This window comes from Hipposideros armiger, unplaced genomic scaffold (genome assembly GCF_001890085.2).
Source record: "Hipposideros armiger isolate ML-2016 unplaced genomic scaffold, ASM189008v1 scaffold_14, whole genome shotgun sequence".
Lineage (NCBI taxonomy): Eukaryota > Metazoa > Chordata > Mammalia > Chiroptera > Hipposideridae > Hipposideros > Hipposideros armiger.
Genome location: NW_017731364.1, coordinates 315,575 through 324,487, shown reverse-complemented (window position 1 = coordinate 324,487; position 8,913 = coordinate 315,575).

Below are 8,913 nucleotides of genomic sequence, written 5' to 3'. Positions count from 1 at the left end.
ATTCATATGTTGAAACCCTAATGTGACAGTATTAGGAAGCAGAAAGTTTGGTGGGTGATTAGGTCATGAGGGCAGAGCCCTTATAAAAGAGGCCCTAGGGAGATCCCTTGCCCTGTCCGCCACATGACGTGGCAGGTAGGGACTGGGGAAATGGTCTGCTTTGCTCTGCAATGCTTCATTGACCAATCAGGTAAAACGAAATCTCTAAAAATAGGTATTCTGCCCTTGTTACTCTGATGAAACAGATTAAACACATAGGCCAGTAAGGAAGAGCCAGATGTTAGATGGGAACCATAAGGAATGAAGTGGTAACAGTCCCGCATTTGAACCTGACAGCCACCGCTCTCAGGTGACCCATAAGGAATTCTTCTCTTTGAACTTCCATAAGCCAATATCAGGGCAAGTTTGGTGTGAGCCAAATCTAAGGAGTCCTGGTGTGAAACTCAACACTTTATATGGCCACCAGCTAAATGACTGCCCCTCCCCACACCTATGGCCTTCTCACCATGGCTACTATTCTTTTCAAAGGAAAGATAATGACATGTTGATGGGATTTTAAAGGAGTCCTTAAGACATCAATTTCAGAGGTGGTGGCTAATCAATAAAATATCGCAAAGCAGAGACAAGAAAGTCTTTGAAATCTTGTGAAATGACACAAGGTGGTACTGACAACTCTACTTGTGACTTAGAGGAGTGTCTTAAAAACCAACGAATAATAAAGCCAGCACTGAGGTCATTCAAGATGAGACCATGCACTAAGTTAGGGGTAAACACTTACTCTTTAAGTATTGAAAGACAAGTTTTGGTATCCTTGATGGCAGAGCTCACATCTGTCTGGTTCCTTGAAGAATCCTGAGGATCTAACTTAGTCACTCAATAAATGTGGAAGGACAAAGGAAAGGAAGATGTCCCAGGGGGAAAGGTGAGACTTAAGTTTAGAAGGGACAACTACAAGGGTCATTCCTTTGCCATTTCTATTTATTTCCAAAACTAGATGATAGCATTTGTAGAAATTGTTTGTTGAGTCTATGCTTTATATATACCACATTTAACTTCATTTCTCAGGAAGTTTCATGCCATGGCTATTGCTAAAGTCCAGAATTAAAGTGTGAGCATTTGGTTTCCCTTTATCATCTACTTCTGACCACCTAAACAGTCGCGGTGCTCCTGGGGGTGCCCTCTGCTCGATGACAGCACCATTGTCTGGGGGGTTGTAGGCAGGAGGCCCTGACTGTCATTTGCTGTGAGACATTCATTTTTAAACTTTTCATTTTGGATTAATTTTAGATTTACTGAAAAATGACTGTCATTTGCTGTGAGGCATTCTTTTTAAAATAAACTTTTCATTTTGGATTAATTTTAGATTTACTGAAAAATGACTAAGATGATACAGAGAGTTCTCATATGCTCTTTATCTATTTTCCCATAATATTAACATCTTTGTATGACCATGGTACATTTGTCGAAACTAAGAAATTAACATTGGGGGCCAGCCGAGTGGCATGTTGGTTAAGAGCTGGCATGGGACGCCAGAGGGCCCCGGTTCGGATCCCACATATGAGGGCCAGTGACACTGCCCTCTACAGCTAAGATGCTGAACAACAGCTCAACCAGGAGCTGGGCTGCCGTGAGTAGCCGGCAATGGCATAGGCTGCAGCCCCTGCTGCAGTGGGTTGCCATGGGCTACCGTGTGCAGCCAGCAGCCAGCGTGTGCAGCCAGCAGCCATAGTGAGCAGCCATCCAGAAGCCGGCAACTGATCTGCCTTGCCCAGGAAGAGCGCAATGATGGTGCCAACATGGGCCAGTGAAGCAACGTCTTCCACAACTAGACTGAAGAACAAAAGGACAGCAACTTGTCTGTTCCCCTTCCCCCAATTACCCAGTGCTGTTCCCATCCCCCAATTCCCCAATAAAAAATCTTTAAAAAAAAATACACAGATTTTGAACAAGCTATAAAGGATCCTTGCTCCCATAGAGTTTAAAAACTTTTTTTTTTTTTTAGCTGAGCCATCCTGCTACCTGTTGGCAACTCAGTGGCTGCTCAGCTCGGGCTGGACTTGAACCGCTGTTGCTCAGAGCTCAAACTCTTGAGCGAGCTCTTAGCCAACTGAGCCACTCAGCCGGCCCCTTAAAATTACTATTAATAGCTACATACTATTCCATTTTTTTCAATTTATTTTGGAACTAATAACCTCCAAATTTTCCTTATTTTTAATAACACTGTGATGAAAGCAAATCTTTGGCTATAATTCATTATGACTTAGGAAAGAATGTTTAAAAGTAAAAAGATAGTCATGTTTTTGAGGTATTTGCTATGTGGTGCCATATTCCTGAAAGGACATAGCCATTGACGTTCCCACCTGCCATAAAAGTTCTTATTTTTACCAAGACTGCTATCTTCCCTCTTACATCCTCCCTTTTTCTCTGTGGTTGCTCTGTTTCTTTGCCCTCTTCCAATGCAAGCAATCCAAGCAGTCAGCCTCCAGTCCCAAGCTGGCCTCTTGGCTCTAGACTGACTCATGCAATCTACCTCCCATCACAATCCATTTCTCTGTGTGTGTGCCTCACATGCATGTCTCACTTTAGCATATTTCATTCCATCAGGGACTGCACTTAACCTCTTGAAGCCCAGGTTAACTCCTTTAAGCACTGTAAAACTGGCACACTCTGATGATGACAGTTAACCTCCATGCAGGGTTGGCCTGTTAACAACCATTAATTGCTTCCAGGCGACCAAGCTGTATTTCTATGACCCCAGGAGGTGATGCTAGACTATGAAAACTATGTAAGCTGAGAGCAATTTCTTATGATTTATTTCAAAACCCATTCTCTCTAACTCCCTAATATTTTACCTTGTTCTTATAAGCACATGCCTAAGATATAGCCCCTCATTCTGAAAAGCTCATTGTTTTTATTCTAATGAACACAGTTATATGTACTGGAAATAATATGGCCTTTGGAAGTAGACAGACCTAGGTATAAAAATCAGTGCATGCATTTTCTAATTGTATGACTTTGAACAAGTGGCATGACCTCTTCAAGCCCAGATTCATACATAACCTCTAAAATTGGGGCACTAAAATAGTTAACTTTTGGATAGAATTCCCCACGTGCCAAGCACTGTTGATTTGATCCTCCTTATAACTTAATGAGGCAAGTTCAATAATTATCATTCCCATTTTACAGAGAAGCAAACTACAGCAGAGACAGGTAAATTACCTACCCAAGATTATGCACCTAGTAAGTAGCAAAGCTGGGATTCAAATCTGAGGAAACAGGTTCCAGAGTCTAAGTTCTTGACCCTTACATGCATATCCTCTCATTGATGTCACACGAGATCATGAAGACCAAATAATACAACCTGTATTAAGGATCTATTACATAGTGTGCACAACACATAATAAATTTAAACTTCCATTTAGCCGTTACTGTTGTCACATTGTCATCTTCCTGGTCCTGGGTATTCAAACCTCAGCCAAACAGGTAGAGTACAACGAGACCTTCTGAATACGGAGCAGGCACAGTACCTAGGGATTTAGAGCAGTTTGGCAGTCCTGGAGGGAGGCATGAGTGGAGAGAGGTGAGATTGTTTTGATGGATGGGAGTGAGGTCCTGGAGGGGCTTGAGTGTTCATGGGGAGGCAGTATAATGTAGGGTAAAGAATATGGGCTTTGGAATCAGCAGGGTTCGAATTCCAGCTTGACTACCTCATAGGGTAGTCGGGAGGATTAAAGGAGATATGGTGAAAACAACACTCATCATCCTTCTCTTCTTAAATTCATTCACACTCACACAATTGGACACTGTCCAGCATCCCAGATAGAAATGAGACTAACCTCAGAGTGAACAATTTTAGAAATCAATAGTTATATTTTAGATTAAGTCAGCAAAGAGATTGCATCTGACTCGGCTGACATTAAACTGCCAGGAAAGTCTACTGGGGTCTGAGAACCAGGTAGGCTTTGAGGGGTAGGGGAGAGGGATGGTGGTAAATGTGGCAAGTAGTGATACATTGACCCTAAAGCAGTGTGTTTGTTTAGGCTTCCCCAAAACCTGGATGAAATAATCCTCATGATTCTCAACCATTAATTGCTTCGATTCTATTTAATACATTCACCTTCTGATTAACACCTAGATCCCCAAAAGAGTTCCCATGTAGAGTGCACAGAAATATTCCTGGCCCTAGAAAGAAAGACCTTCATCATAAATATAGAGAAATCCATCTTACATGAACTAGGAGCTATTGCAGTCCACAAGGTGAAATAATTATTATTCTCTTAACCGCCCTTTGATGCTATCATCAGAAAAATTTTGGAAACCCCACCTGGGATCTCTGACTGCCTGAGCGCCTACTAAGTGCCAGGCATGAGCTTGGCACAGTGAGAAATTCAATGCTGAAATGACACAGTCCCTGCTGAAACAGCTTGAAATCTAGTAGAGATAATAAAGCAAATACACCAAAAAACTGAAATACGGTACAAGTCAGACAAAATGTTATCTCATTATCACCTTGAAAAACCCCCAAGGCCAAGTGTAGGCCTCCCAGTTCTACTCAACTTAAGGAGGTGATAATTAGGAGAAAACGTTCTTGCCCATTAAATGAGTTCTTAAACGCATACACTGAGACTAGCTGCTAAATGGCAGAATTTTACCTTTCAAGTTACATAAGTAATACATGTTATCTTTTATGATATATGCTTTACAAAGACTATTTCCATGAAGGAGAAAAAAGTGAAATGCATACATAGAGGAATAGAAGCATAATGAATTGATAGATAAAGGGCAAGAGGAGCCGATGACGAAGGCCATTCCTCCTCACAGTGATAAATGAGTGAATCCACACTCACCTCCAGCAGCCAGCTGCCAAACCACGCCAGTGCTCGTGTCCCTGAGGACGAGAAGGGTCTGCACTAGCCCCCAGCCCATCCTACACACGGGCCATACTCCCCTGGTGCACACACTTGACCTCTTTGTCTATAACATCCCACCCTGCCTTCTCAGCCCAGACTCCAATGGTGCCTCTGCGTTAAGCTTTTCCCACCCTCAGCTAAAGGAAGTTATCCCTTCTTCCTCTTTAGGCTAAATTCTCACATGTGTTGACTCAAAGGCTTTAATGGCATTCCTCACAGTTTGTCCTGCAGGTGGCTGAGAGGCAGCAAAGAGAATATCAGAAATTGATTCAGAAAACTTGGGTTGGAATCTGGATCTTGCTACCAACTATTAATAACTGGAGAACTGTGGGGGTCGCTGGTCAGCCTTTCGGCTAAGATTGTATCTATTCTTATCAGTTCAATATCTGACACGCCCTCTATTTTTAGCAAGCAGCTAAGTGGTTCTTACTGGCTCAGAGTGGCCCCCAAGTCAATACATTATTGGAATAAATAAAGCAGTCACCGGAAAATGCACTTTCACCTGTACACAGCTGGGAAGACACTGGGATTCATGGCTTAGAATTTCATCTTCAAGCCAAGATGTTAAACATATCAATGAATGTGCGTTCCTTATTATCACCCATAATGGTTTCCTTCTTCAAGTCTTAAGGGAATGCCATATGCCCAGAGTTCCTGGCAGCAGAAACCAAAATACTAACAGAATAAATTACTTCAAATTAGACATGTGCTGCTGAACTCTCCTAAGGTATTTGGAATATTAACAAACTGGGGCCTGGCAAAGGATCATTAACAGCATTGTCCTCTGAGCATATTCTCTGAATAAAAACCTTCAGAGTTTGCTTTCAACTGCCCTAGTATTAGCATCTTCATCACCCTGCAAAGAAAGCAAGGGATTGGTTTTGCCAGTTCTTCAAAGCTGTCTCTGTGATGCCTGCAGTCAGAAACAGCTCACCTTGGGGACCGTGCCAGAACCCGTGGCTGCTTCCTCCCCTTGCCTGCCAGCATAGGCAGTGCCAGTTCCAGCATGACCCAGACAGTTGAAGAATGCATAGGAGGGTCCTGTCTCTGCCTGGAGTGAGGAAAAGACTCACTTCCTCCTCTCCAGGGATGCCCTCCAACTAAGAAGAGCTGCCAAGACCCAAGGTCAAGCCTGTCACACACAACATTAATGGTGGAAAGAATCCTAGAATTATGAATAAAATATAAACCTGTAAGAAAGTGCCTCCTTACTATCTGGGATTGGTCTCTCTTCCATGCTATTAATATGTCCTGGTTCTGTTTCCTGAACACAAGTGCAATTCTTTATTATTGTTATTTTTTTTTAGAATACATTGACATGTTCAAAACAGACAATATACAAGGTGAAAAGTCTCACTTCTACCCTGTTTGCCATCTGCCTGTTTCTCTTCCTTCTGCCCAAACATTGCCACTGTATTTAGTTTTTTTGTGTATTCTTCCAGAATTTATGCAAAAATAAGCAAATGCAAATATATATTCATACTTTCTCACTTTTTACACAAAAGATAACTATGGAGGCTTACTATTTTGTACTTTGACTTTTTTCACCCAACAAACGTACCTTAAGAACTCTTTCTATATTGGTACAAAGAGAGCATCTTCGTCCTTGTTTATAGCTGCATAATATTCCATTCTAAGATGAATCAATTTGTAGTGAAACTATGAGATTTCACTCTGTTTTCCCAACAGTGAAATAAATGGCTTTGTTTCAAACACCTGAACATTAAGTCAGCCCAGAAATATCAAGAAGGTCAGTGAAGTTGTACGTGCAGGATTTCTGGAGATTCTCAGGTGGATGTGATTTAAGAAATATATTCTGCCCCATATAATTACAAAAGATTATTTACTATGTCATATTATACAATAATAGCAACTAGAAAGCATCTGAGGGAAATTAGAAAAGAATTTGAACCTAAATCTGGGTTAATTAAGGTAACAAAAGGAAAAACAAGAGAGACAGAAGACCCACTTTGTTTTTGTAACCCCCTTTCAGCTTCATCAAACTCCTCTCAGTTCTTAGAACAAGACCTGTTTGAAAAACCTCCTTGAGAATATGGACTCAAGTGGTCTCATTAGGAGGGGAAGAGAATAGGTTAGGCAAAGGGAAGGCCAAAAGGAAGACAAGGAGGGCCAGGAGAGCAATTTTTTATTCTAACAGGCTAACCTGTTTCCCAAGTAGGGTTTTCATGGTAGTATCTTCTCCAAGTTGTGATTTTACAAAAGGAAAACTTATAACTGATAACTCAATGTCTTTGGTCACAATAATATTTAAAGGTATGGTCCTTTGTTATTTACTAAGCTCTGAACTGTTTGTTAAGTCATGTAGATATTTGTGATATTCCCTTTCTAGTGTTTTTCTCTCAGGAGAGGGTAAAAAAAGAGGTTTCATCTCTGGCTAAAAATTGACAAATACTTCAATAAGTATATTTCAAAGTCATTTTAAACTTCAAAACAAAGAAGCTCCAAATAGTTCTAAAAAGTTGGAATAACTTTAGTGCAATTCTCACTTTTGCACTCTAGCTGGTATTTAGTGACCTGGGATGTTAGCAACATTTAGCCAAAATTAAAGAGCATGCTCATACACTAATGATAAGATAAATTGGTACCACATTTCTGGAGGGCAATTTGGCACTATATAGATAAGCCTTTAAAAACTATTCACATTCTTCATCTCAGAAGTTGCATTTCTCAGAATCTACACTAGGAAAATAATGCTCTACTTTCACTACAGAATTGAAAAATTATAGGAAACTGGATTTAGCAGGTACTCTCAAATATTGTGGTCTCAGGGCCTCTTTACACTCTTCAAAATTATTGAGTACTCCACAGAACTTTTGTTTACCTAGGTTATAGCTATTAGTATTTGCTATATTAGAAATCTGAACTGAGAAATTTAACTAGAAACTCAAACAATCGCTCAAGGGCTTTTCCTCCAGATGTTCACCGTTAGCTCAGTGTGCCGCAGAAGTGCTTTATGAGTGCTTCTCATTTCATCACACGGAATATTAACAGAACATGTACTCAAGGGTTGAAGTAGAATGAAAATAATACTTATTAATTAAGCAATTAGTTAAAGGATTATGTAAATAAATGATTGTCCAACTGTTCTTTTCTTCTCTAGTTATTGTTTAGTTATTAATTATTATTTAATTGCTAAGCATTATTTCTCACTGCAATATGCAAATTCAGGCAATAAAATCTACAAGACTTATGGGAAAATGGGTTTGGGGCACAACACTCAAAAACTTTTTGTCAGTGACACCATTAAAAAAAAAAAGAAGGAACTTAATGAAAAAAACAACAGCACAGTTTTGCACAAGTTAAATAAGCATTTTATAAATGTGACACTTTACCTGGAAAGAGACCTGCAGTTTGTTGTGGAAGCTGGGGTCTGCCAGCCTGTCAGCCTGCCCGCTGGGTTCCCACGCCCATCACCCTGTGTGGAAGAGGCAAAAAACAAAAGTGAGAAAAAAAGTGAAAGAAAGGTGAGATAAAAAGAGAAAAATGACAGAGAGAAATAATACAAAACATGCTGAGAAGGAAGAGGGCAAAACTAAAGACAGAGAGGGTGCTGGCTGGGCCAGAGTACCAGCAGGAGAAGAGTTGCAGGTTGCCAGTTATGGTGAAGTGGTGGAAGGAGGGTTATCTGAAATGGGTCGAAAAGTTTAATACCTGATGTCAGTGGCTATGGCCCATTGTCTTTGTGAAGGGGTGAATGTAGTGTGTGTGTGTGTGTGTGTGTGTGTGTACGCAAGCACACGTATTATATGTGTTCCTACGAGGCGCAGTTCGGCTGCGTTCAGTGTTCTGCATTCACCTAGCGTTTCTCCCAGAAGAAAGTGTGCATACACAAACCCACTCACATTGCTCTGTAATATGAATCGTGTTAGAACAAATTTACATTTTCAAAACAAATGTTATTCTAGAACTGACTACAAATAGATGATCTTTATAAATCTGGAAACATGCCAACCGTGTTGACATTTGCTTTATCTCGGTGTAG